Here is a 21,909-nt window from a genome sequence, read left to right on the forward strand (position 1 = left end):
CGTATGGATTGTACATGAACTATTGCTGCATTACCTAGGAGATGTGAAAACAAAATGAGTGTTTTGAAACAGCTTCTCAGATACCACGTTTGGTGCCAACAAAAGTCGGTGCCATCTATAAACTCTATACAGTGTAATTTGTAGCTTTACCAGTAATTCCCAGCTAACTTGTGTGCTGCTTCGTCAACAACTGCTACAGGACAGACTCTGAACTCTTAGACCCTTACACCTCAATACAGAACCAAATAAAAACTGCCACATCAAATGCACTGATTTGAAAAGTTCAAGTGTTCGTGCTTCTTCTCTTAACATTAATTCCACTCAGATAAGAAACTTTCATTTAATTGGCAGTTCTGTCTGCCTCCGGATTTATAACGCACTGCATTGGTATGTTTAAAACAACTATTTTCTGGCAGTGTCTGAAGCTGGCAACTGTCTGGCCACAAAGAGACATAATTACTTGACTATACAGCCTGAATCTGAACAACCCTCTGAAAATATTTATGTATTAGATGGCAAAGTAATGAGGTCAACAAAAATAAAGTAGATTTTATCCTTTACCAGAAATTACTTCCAATTCGCAGCACTAATTTGGACTGTTTAAGGACTGCCTGCAAATTGAGAGGGCAGAAGGGCAAGCAGGATACGGTTCTGCGGTAGATAAGAGCAAGAAAACACAGCGAAAATTAGAGGATGAATGAACAGCTGAGGAACCCATTAATGAAAAAAGAAAGAAAAGGAATTGGGAACTAGTACAAAATTGAGTTTCTCATAATAACAGCAGAGTAAAGGATTAAGTATTATAAATGGCAACGCAAACTACAAACCTCTATCTGAAATAAAATCACATTAAAATCGATCAACTTAAAGGTCCTGATCTTGCAGCCACACAGAGCAACAAGGAAGGCAAAGAAGGCCAATGCAGACGGAGAAGTACGCAGAGAAGAGCAATGAACTGCTTCAGTACTCAGCAAGGGGGCGGGGGACACAAAAACCTACTTGAGTTATATTGAAAGATGTTTAAAAATCACATGGTTTAATATCATCGTTGTGGCTGCTCTGTCCTGTGGCCAAGAGCTTAACTTCGAACATGCAAAATCCTATATCCTTTCTGATACTTGCACGGTAAGTGGCTTCACTGAATTCAATGCAAAACAAAGCAAAGCAAGTATAAGCAAATCTGTTCAGGTGAAGCCTGACATAATTTTGACAAAACAAAATACTAGGTTCCCACAGAATTTCACTTGATATGGTACCATTGTATGGCAGGAAACAGATTAGATAATCTCAGTTCTTTTGTGTGTGTGTATGTGTGTGTGTATATATATATGTATACATGGACACACACTTCAATTATTTGAACTTAATTTTTTGAACTTAAATTATTTAGTCTCAAAATAAGCAGGGAATTCAATTTAGTTTTTTCCCCCATTTATTAAAAATCAAAAGAAAGTATTTAAAGAGAAAGAAAGTAATGATTTAATGTGTCTTGCTTAAGTAATACAACTTAATTCTAAACTGGCAATCCATTAAAATCAACTGTTCTAAATCTTTTCTACTCCTCTCTAATGCCTTTAATTAATAGGCTGCTTTTTGTCAACAGCTATCTACAGAGGTCTGACATAGAGCCTGCTGATACACCTGGGAGGTTTCAATTCATCAGGACCAGGATTCTCTGGGTTATTTACAAACTACTATGGTCAAGTTACAAATACAACACAACTCAAACTACATTGTACTATCAAAAACTAAAAAACAAGTTTAAGTGGGGATATAAAGAGTAATATGTTTAGCGATACCTACAATGGAACTTCATGTCATCGTTTCACTACTGATTCAAAAAGCACATGGCTACCTTTAGTATTACAAAGCTAGTTCTTGAAAACCAAGCTTTTCCTTGCATTTCTCACTGAACACTGATTTTGCCTAATATTAGCCTATGAGGATTCAACTCAGTGTGACTTGCAATCACCAATATAAAGCAGTACAATTTTCCAGTGGAACATTTTCTACCCTCAAAGTGAAAATGCTGTTGCACAATGGAACATGTATCTTAAGTATCACTAACATGCCCAAATCAAAGACCAGCTCTGCATATAAATACATGCAAACCATCCAAACATGTATACACAGAGGGCCATGCACAAATTTCCTTATACATGTATAATTTAAATCATGCATCTATGATGTTCAGGCTGGGAATAAAAAAAATACATATACAATCTTTATTTTACACAAAATCATATACATATCCAAGGTTAAAAAGGTGATTAATTTTGCAATATGAAACCTCCCCAAGCTCAGCTAGTATTGGAATGTTTCTTCCTTGATCTACGTCATTTAAAGGTCATATATTGCATTTTTGTCTACAAAAAAATCCTTGCTTTGTCACTGAACATATTAATTTTCAAAAACGTCCTCATTAAGAGGTGAATTTAGCTATGGGCTGTCTGAAGGTGTGGCTTTGGGTATACCTAAAAAACACAGAGCTACCTAATAATGGACAAAGTCCAATTGCTTATTGGTATAGCAAGATACATGCAACATTACAAAAACACAATAATAATCTACAGTCTTTTCAGGAAAATTGTTTCAAATACATCCTTTCACCTAGGGATGAAAAATATCACCACCCTTCATTGTGTCATAAGCATGTTTTCTTTGCTCTTTAGTGTTATCTCCTTATGAAAGGCAGATGTCTGAAAGCATTAGCTGATCACTCACCATTCCTCTTGAAATTATCCGAAGAATTTCTTTCACTGTCTCTCATGTCTGCAAATACAATGAGACTTAATTGTACTGGTCTTTTAAATGTACCTCTTATATGGCCTATATATTGCTTCTCGCAATTGCTCTTCATTACTGACACTGCTTATAGCATCTTCAGTTCAACTTTTGTTGTTAGATTTTTTAAGTTATTATTCTCCTGTGGCAGTGGCAATCTATTTCTATGTTACAATCTGTTGTCTCCACTCTAAAAGAAATCACAGTGCTGGATGCCAAATCTGAAACTGGAGAATTCATACAACCTTATATATTCCGTGTCCTACTTCCGCATAATGCATGAAATACAGCTAACATCTCTGTGATATAAGGAATTTATTTGCAGGATCTCTGCTGCTTGTGACTACTAAAAGACTGATTTTGCGAGATGCTGAGTATTTCTGCCTATGTGCTGAATAACTTCAACTCCCACTGCTTAATTTAATTTAGATGGAAACTTTATTCTGATGCTTAAGTTGCATCTTGAATAAATCACTGCTGTGTACTAGTTACTTAGGTCTTCTGTAATTCAGATGTTTAAAATGCCTAGTTTACATACAATTGTGCTAGCAGACTTAAGGTTGAACTGGGAACATACGAAATTGAAATAATAGTTTGTGTTTCCAAGAGTTTTCTTTAATTGTAGAATATCTTAATAATCTGCTTACAGCCTGTCTGTTTTTGTTTATCTGGAATAAAGCAGCTTGCATGAGTAAGATAATTCAATTCAAAAAATACATTCCCTGTAGATGTCTCCAATATGCAGAATTTTGGTCACTGATGTTTTTACAAAGGCTATGCTCCTCTTTTTACACAATACTATTCCTTGGGGAAAAGGTTATGTGATATATGAATAGCTTTGGATTTTATTCTTTTAAATATTATGTTATAAACCCAAATTCCTTTGGCCATTTTTGTTTGCACAAATCTTTCCCACAAAGTATTAGTCACGCTCTAATTTCTGCTAAGTATTTTTCATGAGCTCAATTCTACTAGCTGGCATGGTGGCTCAGAAACAACATGAAGCTGATTTGTAAGCATTAATGTTATCTGGAGTCTGTAGCCCAGCTGCTTATCCAAACTTGGACCATCCAAACCAGAAACTTTGACTGTTTGCTTGTAAATCTTGGGAAAGATCTTTTCATTAAAGCACCAACCACGAAAATAAAAAAATCAGTAAGGAAGAAACAGTGTTTTGAAATCAAGTAAGAAATGAAGCACTTGCTCATCAGCCTATTAGTACTTTGAGAGCTACATTTCTAGACACAGAGGCCCAAAGTTGCAGGAGAGAATCGCACTCGGGGGCCGACAGACTGCGGCGGAGGAAAGGCCGGGGACGAAACGGCAGCTCTCTCGAAACGGACGGTGTTTTGCGTTCCACTTGCTTTTGAAACACACCAACGTTAACCTCACTGAGAGAAATTACGCTGCTCGCGACTCAACACAACGTATGTGAGGGGGGAACCGGCACCTGCGCTCTCCGTATTCTGCAGCTGCAAAGCCACAGCACGGAGCCGGCCTCGCTTCCAGAGGAAGCTGTCTTCTGCTCCAGGCCTGCGGAGGGACCTCTGCAAGGGCAGCAGCTCCCTGACAGAGGTCACGTCAGCTGCAGGGCGGCACGAGAGCCAGTGCAACGGTGCTACAGGGGGAGACTCTACGGGCTGCTGATTTTAAGACCGGGTTTCCTGTTCTGTCATTAATTTATCTCCAGTCCGTTTCCCTCAAATACTCGACTTCCTTTCCAAAAAACACATTTGAGTTCTGCCTCTCCTCAGTCGTCTTCTGTCAAGCAAAAGAACCAGCATCCCAATGTTAAAACCATTTCCCAAAAAGGAACCAAGTAATAAGAAAAGGGCAATTAGGAAGAAGTGTTATCAGGACATTTTACATTCTTGATAAACTGACATATAAACTGTGCGCAAAGTTCATTTCATCAATGCCATAAAGTGAAGCACAGCATCATTTACTTATCTTCCACGGCTGTAAATCATCCTAACTGGATGACGGCACCAGAATATTAACTCCAGCTTTCCTGTGTCAGGCATCGTCTTAGGAAACTGCCTTTCTAAAGGTAGCTTCTTTCCAATATGTCTTTGCTTGACGTTGAATAATTAAGAAAGGAAAGCCAAGGAGTCAGACAAACCGACAGCGGTAGTTCAGCCACACCAGCTGCACATCTTTCTTCAAGTATCAGACGTGTACCCAGCAAGGAGGATTATTCAGAGCTCCAGCCCTGTCTTCTACACAGTTTTAGAAACTTTCGGCTGTCTTGTTCCATGTTTCCTGGACTTTGACAGTTAACAACAAGCTCTCTTATGCAAAGAAAAGTGTCTGATGATTCAGAGCTGCACAATTACATCGAATTATTCCATGTTAGGGAATTAAAAAAAAAATAGCATGCATATTTGATGTGAGGAGGTTGTCAGGATCTTCCTCCCAGGACTTATGGAAACAGATGAGATGTTGCATAAAATCCTTACTGATAACTGAAGTTAAGCTCTACTGCAGGCCATCAGTTTTGGATATTTTACTGTTCCAACCTAGAAGTTCTACTTATGACTACAAGTACTCCCTCCTATAACTTACTATTGTGGAAGAAAAATAAATTGGAGCTTTTTTAAAAATATATATTCATAGAACTAAAGAAATATAAACTTGGAAAGGATTTAAAAGGTCATCAATAAATGGCAGGGGAGAGGAAGTAAGTAAAGCAGGTAAGTATGCTACTTCTCAATATTTTCCTCCAATTTGACAATATCCACACTATCCCTACTTCACTGCAAAAAGGCAAACAAATATTGAGGGCATTGTCTGATTTAGTTACTACTGTAAAATTGCATTAGGCACAGATCCCAAAATAATATCTGTTCTGCTCCTTGGCTTTTATACAAAACATACACATTTGCAAACACTCTTTAGACCATGTCTGCTAGCCAGCAGTTTATGAAGCAGAGTAAAAAGGCTACTTTTACAGAATTTCAGATAACATATCTTATTCTTTCACTTTCTGCAAGTCATCTCTTTCATCACTGAAATAATGTCAATAAAGAGCCCTAGAGATACAAAAGTAAAAATGCTCCAGCCCTTAAATATACTGAGAAAAACAGGAAAATATTTGAAATTAGGTAAGTAATACTACGTAGGAGCAGATTGGACTACCAGGAGGTCACATGATCTGTTTATATGCATCTTGCTATCTAGCTAGTGCTTTAACCATATAATATGTGCTGAAAGAGGTAATTGATGGTTAGTGGTCATTCCTGCTGCTTAATTTGGACAGCAGTATGACACGAGGTTTTTCATTAATAGAACACGGGCCAGCCTTCCAGGATTAAACAAATTTGATTTTATTTCTCAAACAGGACGTGCACTGCCAAACATAGCTTCTTCTTCCAAGAAAAATGTTATAGATAAAGAAACGGAATTGTAAACAGATTATAAACCTTCCTTAAACTGATTACAGGTTAATGCATGAGCCTAACCAAAGACACGTAGTGATGGGGGCTGTGTATCTTTTGAACTGAGCTGCTGGTTTATAGCGATTTCGCATGCAATTCTCAAAAAGCAAGACTAACCACTAGAACACTTTTTAAAGGCAATACAGAGAAATTCACTCACAGTGCAATCATTCTAAGCGCAAATGCTTTGACAGATTGGATCTGGGTAAATGGAACGATATGGAGAGAAACCTGCAATAGAAGGTTCTTCATGTGGCATTATCAAACCACTTCTGAGAAATAAGTAAATGTTTTGATTCTAGCTAGAAGTAAGTAAAACGGTAGAAACTGTAGTACTATAGAAACAGTAGAAAAAAGAAATATTTATCTGTAATGAAAAAGTATCAGCTTTATTAATAGCTGACTAGTCAAGTTTTCCCTGGCTTAGCTGTTTCCCAGTAATAACTAAACACCACTGCTGAAATTCCCCAAGGTGTGCTTTGCCTCTGCGTCTCCACCAATTCCCACCTGGATGCTACTCGGAGAAGCTCCCTCTGCCTCCTGCCATCCTCTGGTGGCTCCCCTGCCCCGGGGCTGCGTTTCCTCCGTGCCACGCCAGCCACTTGTGCGGCTGCGCAACAAGTACTGGCAAACTGAGTCAACCAAAAATTACCCCAAGCAGGGAAAAAGCATCTAGTTTTTTACCAGCAGTTGCTACAAGCGAGTCATGGCGCAGGGCTGAAAATAAGTGGCCAAAAGGAGTGGGCTAAGGCGACTTCTTTCAGTGCCACCGTTTATGCCGAGTTACTATGTCTTGAATGGGAGTCTACACCTCTGCCTCTGCTCTTGGGATCGCCACGGCTACCTGACGCTTGCAAAGATCGTTTGGAGCATATTTCCAAAAGAGGGAAAGCAAAGTTGACGTAAGTGTTCCTCCTGACCGTACAACCCATCTCTGCGTGACGGGCACGGTGGACAGGGTGCAGAGCTCCTGCGCACAGCCCCTCAACGCGCGATTCGGTGCTCCAGGCTCTACCACCTTTCTTCACGTCTCTCCTCCCCTGGCTGCTAGGCATTAAAAGTTAATGTGCTCTCAAGGGTCTTCTGATGCCTCTGCACGACAATCCCAGTCACAAGCTGACATTTCACTTCCACCACAGTAGGCATGCGATCCCAACCCATCTTTTGTCCTACTCTAGAGGGAAAAAAGATTTACAGAAGTCAGGCACATCAAAACACGTCCCTCAACTCCAAAAGAATACATCTTAAAGTTCCTGCTTTGTAACAGTACCCCCAGATATAATATCTGTGCAAATGTAAAGAATAAAAACGTATTGATAACAAAAATTTTTGAACTACTCAGTTAATACAAAACTGTATCTTTAGTCTATCCAAAGCAAATGATTTTTCACTGATCTCGACTATTCCAAAGGAGAAAAGCAGCAGAAACATTCGCAACAAATTTAATGAGCTTAAATAGCTATCTCTTCTAAAATACAGGATTTTTCTCTAAATCTCTCATGTGATGTTGTTTGAAGTAAATAAAATTAATAAAAAAATTTATGATGAGCTTTTTTAGCAACCTCACGCTTCAGAAATAAAGTTTATTCTACGCTTGTTAAAACACAGACTCAAGGGCTTTTAATTAAGCTTATAATGTATATATACAAAGAAATCAGAACAGACGCATCAAATTACACTGAAAACAACAACAACAACAAAATTGAATTATTAAGCAGACTTGCTGGGCCCGGGGTGCCTAGCCGGCACTCTGCCCTACAGTGCCAGCGTTCACAAAAGCATGTAAACCTACGGCCAACCAGTGCCCACATCATTCATCTCTTCACTGCAAGAACGGAAAGCTTTTCAAACAAAATAAGCCATCACGTTTTTTTCTCAGCCACAGTTTCAAATATTAGCGGTTTCATTCTTATTTTGGTTATTATTTTATCTTAGACATACAAAGTAGCAAGTCAGCTTTTTTGCATTTTTTGCAACATGCCAACATTTCTTTTTGTTATACTTGAAACAACTAATCACCGGCAAGAGTGGTTTAGAAAAGAGGGATTCTGGACGCGCAGAGCTCACTCATGTTCAGTTTTAAAGCTAAAAACTTATATTTGAAGTAAAAATTAAAAGCAAGCCAATCAACTAACTCTGGATGATGTGACTCTAAAGAACACCACCGAATACCTCAAGACTAAGTATAACACTGAAATATAGGGGTTTTTTTTCCTCCTTTAGTGATTTGCCCCTTCATTTCCTAGAGACATTTCTAAGCCTTCTTCTACCTAAAACCAAACAAAATTCAATCCCCTCGCAAACAGCATCCATACAGTAAAGAGAGAGCAAAGACACAAAAGCAATGCAGGGAGCCTCACAGCTCTTGCCCATGCTTGCACTCCCAGCAAGAAAGCCTCTATTTTATTTTGCAGATGGGCTCACTCTGCCATCAAGGAAACTGGAAAACACAGAGCAAATACAGATGACAGAGCCCTATAAATAGATTTTGGCTTTACACAAGGACTCTGATTTGTGACAATTGATATAAATAAGCTCTAGCTTTAAAGCACACTACAAACACCATACTCTAAACCGACTTAGTTGTATAAACAACTGTCTTCATGGCACAAGTGAGCGTGAAATCCACCCTGCTGCTCCCCCTGTCCAAAAGTGGACATGTGGATTTAGATGAGAGCTAGCACAGCTTTCAAATTTTCCTTTTTTTTATTTTGCAAGTAATAGTTAAAATAATCCCACTACTTCTCACAGATTCAAATTTTACTGACTCTAGCAGGATCTAGAGAATACTATATAAAAATTTTAGTTTCTCCAACTGAAATACTGCCACAAACATATCAGTGTCTTAAAAATGAGCTAGACCATATTCAACATTTCCTAAAATAATTTACAACAGTAATAATTCCTTTGAAATACGCAGACGTGTCACCACTTTGACTACAGTGGGAAACACGATGCAATGTTTAATACGCCAATTATGATGATCTGCAACCAAGCAGAAGTACCACAGCTGTAGTACATGGAATGGACACCATCTCCAAGGGCTTGATGTTCTCATAGTACCAGGCATGAGGGCAAAACTTATTTTAACCTAAACTACTGCAGTCTATATTAGAATAACTTTACTGTCACCTCCACAGTGGAGATACTTGGATCCATACTGCTGAGGTGCAGAATCAGTCCATGGATCAGTCCACAGAGTGTGGCTGGTCGGTGCCGACCAACGGAGCAGTGCGCTTTGCTGCCAGCAGCAAGCGGGGACCTCACCTCACCTCCCGAGGTGCCCCAGGGAAAGACCATGCCAGGGGGAAAGGGAGAGCACTTCTCAGACCCCACAGCCCACCATGCATCTGACCAATATCCAAGTAACCCTGAAATACGTTCTCCTGCTCCTTCTGTTACAACCAAGCAAACCCAAACCCTTCCTGCTGCCAGCCAGGTCCTGGCAACTCGTGTGTTCGCACCGGTGGCAATGGACCATTGCCATGAAGAAAGACCTTCCATCAACATCAGGAAGCAGCAGATGTGAATATTTCCAGAGAGCAAGATGATACCGTGCCCTGCAGTGCTGTGCAGGCCAACGTGAGGACCGAGAGGGGAAGAGCGTGCAGGGCCTGCAGCTCGGGGCTGCTCCTCCCGCGCACGGCAGCAGCAGTCTCTGCACATCCCTAGCACCAGCTCCGCGAGCAAGGACAAGAAGGGTTTTGTTTTCCCTGTTAAGGCAAAACACAGGAAAACCGGACTAATTAGGTTAGCTGAATTCAGCTTTCCTTCTCAAATTGCCAAATGACCATTTTGTGTTTTGTAATGTTTTACCAAAAACATATTACAGAAAACGTATTACAGAAAACATGTTGTTTTTGTTCTGCAGTAAAACGAAGGGAATCTTGGTCTCCACAAAAGCCAAAAGCAAAATTCCCACTGCCCTCCAAGGGACAGGATTTCACCCGCTCTTCGCAGCGCACGGCTGCACCTCGCGAGTGCTGTTCTTCACCCGGAGACAAAAGCCGAGGTGCTCAGGCAGCCAAAAGCCACGCGCGTCCTGCTCTTCTGAGATGAATCTGACTTCCTTCTCCTTCTGCATTACAACCCTACCTAACATTACTGCTCTGCTCATGCCACGTCATTAGCCAGCATTATTTGGAGCAGTTTATATAAAACATGCACAACTGCAGCATACAGCTTCTCACACAGTTTTTTTAGGTTTTTTTTTTTCCATATTTTGATTAAACTTGAAGGAAGTAAGTTAATTCCGAGAGCAATAAAAACAAAAATCTTCCTTTGAGTTCGGTTACGGTATTACAACATACAACATGTTTCAAAGAAGAGAAAAGAGCATCGGACACACGGCAAGGCAGACCTCCAGTCAGCGTAGCTCCCCTAGAGTATTGCTTCTTTCTATTACGAAATTTGTTACAAAAATCACTGAGCTGGTAAAAAAATTTTCTGTGTTTGGAAACTGCAGAAAGGTCTCATTTCCTCTGACCTGTTTTTTAAAAAAATCCAGTAACTTGCCACTTGCAATAAACCATAGTGTGTAATGCTGTCCTTGGACCAGGACTGGACATAGCTTTCCCACAGGCAAAGAAAAAATTCGAACCAAAAGGCCCTGCAATATGGCCCGGCACAGCCCGACTTGTTGCCTACCGAACTGCAGCTGGCCACCAGCAGCACGCCTCGGCTGTCTTCACCATCTCAGTCACTTGTCAGCACAGGCCATTGACTCTGGCGGAAATGGTTAAATTCATACAACTCAGATTACCACGTTAGTATTTCCAAATTATATTAACACCCGTTTTAGGATTTGTCATGGAAATAACGAGGAAAAACCAAGTTCCCTTTGCAAGAATGGGTGTTATGGCAAATAACAAGCAGGAGAAATCTAAAATTTGGAAAACAGTATCTCTTAATGGCAACTGAACGTAGTCACAAAGACAGCGCACAATAGCATGGAAAAGGTATCTGCTACCATCTAGGCCTATTTCGATATCGAAAATTTGCAGGGTCATTCTAATTCCAAGAAACAACAAAGAAAACGCATATTGCAAATGCCGCAGCTAAGAGCTCCCTTACAATTCCCAGCCAAGGGTATTTCTTCTCTGACAAAATTTATCCAAATTAATTTATCCAAATCCCCCAAGTTAAACAATGTAATTCAGAAGCTAACAATGTAAACCGTATGGAATCACCCTTAAAAGAGCGAACTTTCATTTTAACAGATTACTATAATTTACAATCACACACATTTTTTTCCTGCTTTGCAATTCAATCAAGACTGTTGCATGGACTAAAAATAGAGCTAAAGCGAACCGTAGTGTAAGATCAGCACTGACTCTGCTCAAGCACTCTCTGCACATTTTTTCTAGGACGCACTGTGATCCCAGATCTTTCTGGCACATTTTCAGGAAGATCCCCGGATTTCTAGGCTGGCCAATAATCGAAACTACACTTCAGAGGCACGAAATGGGGAACAACATACCCAGCAAAGAGCTGGGATCCAAATCGTACACTGTAACCCTTCAGCGCAATGAAATTCCTGTATATAGCCTAGAACAGAGGCAAGGTCTGGAAGAACTTAATTCACCTACTTTCACACACATCCCATCAGATTATTTTTGTTCAACAGCAGCACCACATACGTTCATGCACAGGATTTCTGAGTAGATGAATCTTCTCAAGAGAAGCCAAACCCCGATTTTTCTCATTTAGGGTCATTTTGCATGGAATGCAAAACAGGCTCTGTCCCAGCACACAACAAAGCACCCTTCCCGTGCAAGCCACCAGGCAAGAGAGAAGACCCACGCTCAGAAAATGCCCTGTTATTCAGTTCGTATTTACCACTAGTGCAGATCGACCATGGCACTTTCACCCATTAACTTTGTGGTGATGGAAATGCTTTTCCTTGGGAAGGATATGTCCAAATGCACTTGATAGCTAGAAAAGCCTTGGTAAATAAAGTATAAACCAATTTTAATGCATGGCAGTTTTTACCAGGAATACACTGTGCTTCCTTCCAGTGAGACACCCATTGAAACCAAAGGCTGGAAGTGTAGTAAGCAAACCCAGGGCCCTCAGAGAATGCTCTTTTAGCGTTGATATATAGCTAGTAATTATTTTGCTCTCGCATGCACATGCTGGTGTATTAGTGAACATCGCTGTGCCATCCGTTTTGCAGGAACATTCCCCGTGGATGGCTCATTAACACCCCAGGCGCGGAGCAGAGTGGAAGAGCACTGCGGAAGCCAAGGATCCAAAATCCCTGGTAGCAACAACTGATAATTTTTTATTTCGCTAGGATTAGGCTGTGAAGCAATGGAGTTGAGAAAAACAAAGACAGGGAATTTATGCTCAATATACCTACAAGGTATTTTGTTATCACCACGCAAATACTACCACCTTTATTTAAAAAAATAAGTATTCACATGCCTTAGTAGGTAACACAACCTTGTTTATAATTAAAAAGAAAGTCTTTCTTTCAGAAATTTCCTACTGTATAAAAACACAAAAAATGCAGATAGTAGGATGCATCTGCCTCCACGTTCTTATACATCCATGACAGCCTAGAGCAAAGGAAAAGCATTTCATGACACTGGCATAACAATTATACTCCGAGTTCAGCATCTGTTTGAAAAGAAAAAACCCACCTTGACAGGGTAAAACATTCAACACCAGACTTCAGGCCATACAGAATATCTTCCTGTCTTAAAATATTTTCTCACTTCAATTACGAAGATATGAAGTGTCTCAGGAGGGGACCGAAGATGTATATTCCAAAACAGCAATGATCCTTTTTAACACGCTATGTCCTAAATATACAGATTCTAAAATTCTGTAAAATCTATGTTAGTGGATATTCCTACTTGATCTTTTGGAAAATGGTAACATGTATTTAACATGACTATTCCAGTATCATTGCATCAGAAATAGCCACAGTTTCCTGCTGTTTTTTAATTCATATGGACTCTTAGCTATTTCCATATAGTCCCTTCAGCTAATTTCAAACAGCTACTGCTTTCCTTCCCAAACCGTAGTGCCCATCCAGCAAAGCAGCCACCTGTGTGCTGGAGCCACTGACAAACCCCACTCACAGTTACTTCACTGCACTTTGAATCAGGCCATGAACAGTTGCCTCTGCGCATTCCCGGAGGGACCCTCGGTGTCTAGCAAAGCTTGTGTTTACCTTACCTGTAGCTGACTCTCTTCTGCGTCCCACTTGCTCATTGCTAACGAAATGTTTCCCCGCAGCACTGGCAGAGGCCTGTCAACAGAGCAGGAAGGCCTAAAGGTGCATCTGGTGTTTGTTGCTTTAGTTCTGCACTTTCATCAGAAACCAGGTCTCTCTTTGGGGGACACCTTGCATTACTTTAAGAAACAGCAGTACGTCTGATGTTGATACTGCTCTGGGCTTCTCTACAGGTGCAGGCACGCTTTGGGACACTAGCAAATAGACTGAAAAGCCACGGTGATGAAACAAAGATCATTTGCAGTAAGGCCATAAATTTTGTGATCAAAGTTTTAGTGTCGAGAGCCAACTGCACAGCCTTCAGTATCTTCACATACCTTAGACATCTGTCCTGCACATCATACAAGCAGTTACTAAGAAATGTTAGGCAAATATGTATGTTTACAACCAACTGTGCTTAGCTGGGAGCCCAGGAAAGGGCTAAGGTAACATGGGAAATGATGAATGCTGAAACTGAAAACTGTTCTAACGGAGTTTCGAGCAAGTTTAAATAACTTCAGTATTAAAGAAAACTTCTTTGACAGCCCCTCTACATTCTTAAAACTAGTCTGAATTATAAGCTTTGATCAAAGATACTTTATCCTTGTTTAAAATCGAGCAGAAACGGTGCAGCTCCACGTGCTCTACCTGAAGGCTTCCCGCGAGGCTTCGACATCCACCTCGGCACGCTGAGCACGGGTAACGCCTTACCGATCCCGACGAGCCCCGGGTCTCATGTGGCTGTCTGGCACCCAGCCTTCCCATCGCCCTTCCATACTACTTGGCATCTCGTTTTTGCAAAACACTTGCAGTTCATAGCTGAATCGGGGGCACATTTTCCCTTGGTTGCAACAGAGGTCTCGTCTCTGAGCCGAAATGCTTTCCCCTGCAGAATAAGCTGCCTGCCATTTGCATGCAGATGATACCAAATATCTCTAACCCTCACAACTAATTAAAATCCAGCAGTTTTCCCTGAGCAGTTATTTACAAGATGTGGCCGTCAGGAAACGTACTAAGCTGAATACTAATAAAACAGGGAAGTTTTAATCTTTTGTTCTAACCACTGTGCAAAAAAGTTCCTGCATTGGCGTTTTCACGTGATCCTGTTCTTCTGATTCCAGCCTGCCACACCTGAAGCAGCTCGAGGGTGTCACACTGTCACTGGACCTCTCAACGCCTACATAGCTCCAGACTTCTGCTAAAATATGTACTTCAGTATTTAAGAACTGTTCCTAGATGGAGATTATCGCTCGGAAGGAAGGACCAGTATGACTCAGCTGCTCAGTACCTTTACAATAAAGCTGTGTTTGAAATGCTGCCTGCCCTGGACCCAGCACGCAGGCAGCCCCCTTGCCCCCCGGCTGCTACCTGAATCTCCCCAGCCCGTCTGAAAGCTCATGCACGGTTTGCACGTGGGTTTAAGACAGTATTGGAGTATTGCGTGTGCCTGAGGCCACCCAAAGCTGTCCTCGCCCTTGTCTCTTCACAATCCCGCAAAAAGCCATACCGAAGGAGAAGAAAATAACATACTCGAGCATGCAGGTTTGTTCGACAACACGTTCAAGCAGCAGCATGTAAAATGCAGGTATCCTGATGCTTGCTGGGGTTCCCAGCAACTCAGAAACCTGGTGTGTCTGACCGGGCAGGGTCCTGGTCCACTTTTTACAATTTAAAGGTGAACTTGTGAAGTTGCATTTATAAAATACTTGCACACTTAAAAACAGAATTTATCGTTATGCACTTTGGCATGAAAGTATAGAGTAAAAAAAGTAAAGCATGTGCTTTATAAATATAACAGCAGCAAATACAAAACCAAGCAGCACACAAAACTACCTGAAACAGCAAGTGGGCAGCGGAGGGAAGAAACAAAACAAAAACACCACCAAACCCAAAAAGCACCTTCTTGGCAATTATCCACAGTCAAAGCCTCGGACCAAACAGTCCCTTCTGCCTCGTTTGCAAACGCGGGGGCTGAGGAGCGAGGAGCCAGTGCGAGGTTTTACAGCCGCCGCCGAGCTCCGGAGAGGCCCCGGCGCCAGGGTAGCAGAGGGCTGCGCGAGGCCCCCCAGCCCGGGCCGTTCGGGGGTGCCCCCACGAGCACGGACCCTGTCCCGCGCGGGGATGCTCGAGCACGGAGCTCCCCTCCGCACCACCGCGCAGCGGCACCCGGCGCTTCACCGTGCCTTGCGGCTGAGACCCCTTCCCCGAGAGCTTCACCTCCAGCAGAGCGCGAGGAGAAAAGTTTGAAAGCCTCCCAACAATACAGCAATTTTTTTTTTTTTTAATTTTTAGCAGAAATAGAACATTGCTTAGGTGTAATTTACATTGGTTTCTAATTTAAAACAAGGCTGTTGAAGGGAAAGCGCCATGCATTTATCAGCAGATAAAAATAACAGCAATAGCAGCATTTCAGAGAGGCAGCATGCCAGCAAGCGGGAGCTACAAAGGCCAGGTCTGCTGCTCTGCCCTGCAAGCCAGGTCGGCAGCTGCCTGTCCCAGGGAATTTATAGACTGGAAGGAGAAAAAAAAAATATATATCGATGTGCCATTTCCCTCACGCAGTCTAATCAGGCCGGTTTATTAAACACGACGTAATTGCCCTCGCTCAGGCTTTATCATAAAGGACTGAATAACCACTCAGCTTTCAAATATAATAAAAATGAGAGGTGCCTCTTTTTGTTCTCTGATAAAAGAAAAACAAACAATCTGACCACAGGATATTGGACTGCCAGCAAAAATGTAAATTCAAATACCATAAGGAAATCCAGTGTTTCATTTACGTTTATTTTGACAGGCTCTTGTTCCTGGATGGGTAAATTAGAAGTTAGAGCCTTCTGCAGAGGTGAAGCAACCAAGTGTTATCTGCGGTTTGTTTATCTGCCTATGGGTGCTTTGACTGGGTTCAAGAGAGTTCTTTATCACCTGTATTTATAAATTCAGGCAACAAATTTTAAAAAAAATAAGGAAAATACAAGATTATTTGCAAACTTAACAGATAGCAGTCTTATTTTCTGTTTATCAGCATAAATTTTACTCAAATGTCAGTAAAATTCTAACTCAGCCTAAGAGATTACAGGATTAGAGTCAGATCTTCATAGCTCTAACAACTCAAATATGAAGACTTGTACTCCCCACTTTCCTGAAAATCATCAGATTTTCAAAGTTAAATAACTATTTAGACATTTGTTCAGTTTTAGCTTTTGAACCCATTTAGTTCAAGGATTCCCTTTTTTCTCTACAAATACGCTATAAACTAGCCAACTCTTTGCAGCAAGGAAGGAGAGTGTATTTTTAAACTAAAGCTGAGATGCTCCTGAAATCATCTCGCTCAAATATCTGAGGATTTCAGGAGAGGCCACCAAATACAGAAAGACTGGTGATGGTACTGTTATAGTTGAGGCCTTGGTAAACCTCTGATACTAAAAAGGCTTAATTATTGTTCTCTGTAAAGCTTTCTTCTCAAAGTGAGAAAATTTGGGGCAGGGGATCTAAGGATGTTTTTAACATTGGGGACTATGCTCTATAAATATTTTGCCATTTAAATTATGAATGATGGGATCATTCAATCTCCTGCAGGTTCTATACAGTATATGCCATTTAAAGAAATTCATTTCTGGTTGAATGATTTATGATATCTTCAAGGGAAAACATAATAATCAAATTCATCAAAAAAAGTTTTAAATGTGAACATTTGCCATGGGGTTATTTCCTTATTCCTGCCAACTCATCCTGATATTTCTTCTTGCTACTAAAAACACTTACACAGTTGCGTTAAGATTTTAGTTTCCATAGAAACTGTTATTGGCTAAAGTAAATACAACATGGTAAAAAGTGTGAATTTTGTAGCCCTGATAGCATAATGCAGCTGCAAAGTCTTCACCACCTAACCATTTCGCCAATACTTAATCCTGCATGACATTTTTAGCTACATGTCTCTGTTTCAGGAAGATGGACACTTTTTTAGTGGCATTTCCATGCTTCACAGAGGGCATGTAAATGTGCAGAGCTATTTCTACGTTTCATTATACAAAGACATATATTTCTGTCCATTTTCTCTCTGTGTTTATTTTACGGACCTCCACACTAAACTTCGCAAGTGAAAGCACTGCTCTTCATCAGCCTGCACATCAAAACCAAGCTTGAGAGACTGCTACCACGTTGTGCGCGAGTACAAGGAGATAAATAACTGCTTCATCACAACCAATGATTGACATAATTCCTTCAGCATTTAAAAAGTTAAACAACGTAAGCCCTCGGCATCCTGATGCTCTAACCTTACTGCAGCCGGCTGGAGTCCTGACCGCCCGGGAACCGGGAGAAAAGGCCTTCCACATTTCAGGAAGGCTGCACTGAATTTACGCAGTCACATCTTCTGAAGGAAAAAGTGAACTGCATATTAATCTCCTATTCTCAACACTTCTTTTGCTCTCATCCTAAATGATTCTAACACTTACTAAAAAGCCACAGTTCTGATAGTCATCTTATAATTCCCTCACTTTGTAAAACTCTGTGTTTTGAATTCAGATGGTTTTTCTAACATATACAATTAATAAGTCTTTTTTTATTCTCCTCAGAACATTACTTCCATTTATCTCCTCATTTAGAGGTCCACTGCAGTGCTCTGTACTGTACGAGATTTGCCCTTTTTCTGAAGAATAAGCCTCCACATATATATTGCATTTAGATGGAAAACTCTGTTATCGTTTCTGAAAATAGCAGTTGAAGACAGAAGGACTCATCCCTGACAAAATGTGGAAAAATAAGGCTATGTTTAAGTTTCTCAGTAACGTGGGGTCGTTTGAGCACACTATTTAGTGGTTTTCGGTCAGAGGACAATCTTTTCTCCCAACTGTTAAGGGTTTAGGTACCCACTAAAGATGTCCCCTCTACATCATTAGAAACCTATGTTCCAATGAAAGACCTACAGGTTTATTCTCAGACGCTTCAACATTTTGACAGATAAAGCCTTTAACTTCTGTGTCCCGTTTCCTTTGCTGTTAACCCCCTAAATCTAGTACTGCCTGTGGCTGCATTACTCCTTTGGAGGCTTCCAGCCAACTGGAAACTCAAAGTAGCATGGAGACTTGCAGAAGCCTCCTGAATTTGTCTTGTTTTCCCAGTCTTGAGTTTCCTTTATTTGGAAGAGTCAGTGGACACTGCCATGAATGAAATCAGTTTTGACCATTCTGAAAGGATAAAGGTGAAGGTAAAGGTCCGCTCTGATACTTTTGCCATGGAGAAGTCGGGGTGAGGCTCTAGGCTTGATGCCATACGAACGATAACAGCTCTTCTCAGGGGACAGCCACAAATGGATTAAAGTGCACTGAAGTGTGAGCACAGAGATGATAATTCCTGTCACCTCATAAGACTAGGACCTTAGCTCTAGGAGCATGGTCCGGTGCAGGGCTACTCCATTCATTAGTTTTATTCAAGTCCCTGGGGTAACTATTGCTGAGATCTGTTCAGGAAGAGGCTTTTTTCCAGACGCCTTTGCGAGCTACTGCTACACCCTGGCTCCATGACCTGGAACAGTAGTGCTGCTCTGCTCTTAAGTCTCCAAGCAACAGGAAGAACCAGAAATATATTTCAAGGGAGATTACAGTAGACATCACAACCCAGGAGGTGCAGAAATGTTTTTGCAGTCAAGGTGCAGAGCAGAGCTGACTACTACTAGCCAATTACTACTAACGGAGCTGACTACTAGGTTGTGAAGCTGCAAGCTAGGGCATGAACACATTAACTTGGAGGAGATCCTAGTTCTTTCCTTGTTCTGCCTTCTTGCACCAACTGTAAGATGACCACTGTATTTCTCTGCCTTAAAGGGATGTTTTGAGGCTAAATATAATAAGGAATGGAAAAAGGAATCAGATCTTGTGGATCAGGAACCCAGAAAGAAAAAGCTCTCTTTCTTAGCTTCTGAAAAGCATATGATAGCCTAACTTACCTGTTTTTACTCTTCTTACATACAGTATGGCACAGGGACTGCTAGGAAACTTGAGTGTTCATAACACCCACCTTTCTCCACAGCACAGGCTACTCTCTCTTAGCCAGCGCGCTATGAAGGACAATCTATAACCTGGATATAATTATTGGAGCAAAACATACCACATTTTCAACAGATTTAGGGACAAAGTGAAACAGGTCAAAGAGAAAAAGGAAGGTGCCCTCTAAAGTATTTGGCTGTTTATCCTTTGCTGATGAAAACGTCCCCAAAAGGAAAAAGAGTATTTTTCCTTGTGATAGGGGCTAGAAGACACATTTCAGGTTACAAAATACATCCAAGAACAATCACAAAATATATTTGTCTTTATACAGGGAAAAACATTGTGAAAAGCAAATGTCAACAAACAAGGCTGAAAGAGAAACTAGCCTTAAAACCCTTTGAGTTCTTCTCGTTCAGAAACGAAGAATGCCAATGGTTCGTACAGAAGGTACACTGAATGCACCACAAGAACAGCTTCCATTTCTAGCCATCAAAAAGAAGAAGAACTTGGCTAATTATCTAAGCTAACCAAAGAAATGCCCCCTCTGGTGGATGTGGCTTACGGGGAAGAAAGAAGTGTGTATTCCAGATGGTGAAGGGGAAGAAAGATTTTTTTGATAATTTGACTGCTTATAGTCTTCTAAAAATCATTCTGTTGCAGCACACGTAATAGGTCTGGGTAGCCTGCTATGGGTGTCCTTAATTATGCTGAAATTTAGTTTAATATATTGATAAAAATGAATTACAACTGTTTATTAGAAAAGTCAAGGCTTATCAAAGATGGTACTTCTTTCTATCAAAAGGTAGCACTACCTCTGACATACAGTAAATGAAGTTGAAAGATTCCCATTAACTTCTGTAAGTTTTTAATGACAACATACAGATGAAATTCTCCTTGCTATAATTCTGAAATTACATTAAAAAAAAAAAAGAAAGCAAGCACAAACTGGTAGAACTCCCTTAATGCTGTATAAAAACTGTGCAAAGTATTGGGGGCAGGAGGAGAGGAAGTAATGAAAAGAAAAACAACCTAAAACCTTTGTTTAACAGAGAAAGATGGGTCAATGCACAGTAGCCTGGAGACCGCTGTCATTAGCATCTGGCAAGGTTAATGCAGGAAGCAAGTTCCCAAGTCAGTGATGCTCCCACCGGATCGTGAGAGATTACCTTCTGGGATTGCTAATAAATGGGTGGTAAGTGGTACCAAGGCACTAAAAAGCGTTTGTCTCTAAGGCAGCTAAGCTACAGAGCATATATGTTCATTACATGCCCGGAGCTCATACCACAGAGTGTGCTACGTACAGGGCAAGATGCTCAGCACGTCTCAGTAAATCACTGTCTAGATGGCCTGATGGACACAGCTCCCAATCACCGTCACAACTCAGCCGTCATCTGCATCCCCCTTTCAACAGCACAAGCAGCAGATTGTGAACGACTTCTTCGTACGCTGTGTGAAGCCTTCCTGCTTTCCCGCGCAGGAACTATCCGTAATCATACTTCAGTATTTATTCTCACCTGAGTGCAAGGGCTGCTGCATCTGAAAGCACAGCTGCGGAGAAGTGCCTCTAAAACCTAGGAGCTTTGGCAAGTACCACACTTACGTGGTGCCGCTCTCTTGAGCCAATATACCAAGGATTATACTAAAAAGCCCCCATGCAATCACAAGCTGCTACTGCCTGACTTAGAGCCAAGCTTTCCTGCTGCTATACGAGTTTCATATCTTCTGTGGATGTGACACAAACAGGGCTTCTGCGGCACTCACTCGCCTGCAGTCAACAGCGCTTTGCTCAGAGCCCGCAACGTGGATCAAAGCAAAACAGACACGACCGGCCCCAGAACGAGCATTTTGTTTCACGCAGTTTGCAAGATCCTATCAATGGCCAACCCAGGTGCTGTTTCCATTCTGCCCACACAAATCAATGACAAAAAGCAAACTCGGTCACACAGGTGGTACATTTCACAGCCCGAAAAGTCAGGATTTTCTCATACCCTTCATTTAATGCCACTGCTGTCAAATTGGTAACATGTGGTAACAAAAACAGCCTTTATGTAACCTAATAAATAAAAGTCACCACGGCAATAGCTATGCATAAATTTTAGCTAAAAACATTTTGTTAGAAGAACATGAATGTCCTCTGTAAAGTGGGTAGCATTTTAAAATAATGTTCTAGCCATTGTTAATACTTTATTGCTATTCATCATAGAACCATTAATCATGGTGAACTCATTTGGTATTAATGTGGATGTCATAAAGTACTTCTGTAGCATTTCAATTATAACTCAGCCTTTAAAATGCTGCCAGCATTACATGGAAAGCTTTGAAAACTGAATTTGAATAGTCTCCTCCGAGATAACTATAGGCATACTCGGGCACGGAAAAACCACCATTTCTACTCAAAGACGTATCCTCCAAAGGCTGAGGAGCTCGCGGAGCCATGCCCGGAGCCACGGCTGGGTGGAAGAGGGAGGGAGCACGCTCCAGA

General features: G+C 41.1%; 1 protein-coding gene across 3 annotated transcripts in view; it reads right to left on the minus strand.

The window, feature by feature from the left end:
- PLCB1 (phospholipase C beta 1) overlaps positions 1-21,909 on the minus strand; it is a 436,237-nt gene that overhangs the window by 293,809 nt on the left and 120,519 nt on the right. The gene's annotated exons all lie outside the window — the stretch shown is intronic.

The sequence above is a fragment of the Dromaius novaehollandiae genome, chromosome 3 (assembly GCF_036370855.1).
Source record: "Dromaius novaehollandiae isolate bDroNov1 chromosome 3, bDroNov1.hap1, whole genome shotgun sequence".
Classification (NCBI taxonomy): Eukaryota; Metazoa; Chordata; class Aves; order Casuariiformes; family Dromaiidae; genus Dromaius; species Dromaius novaehollandiae.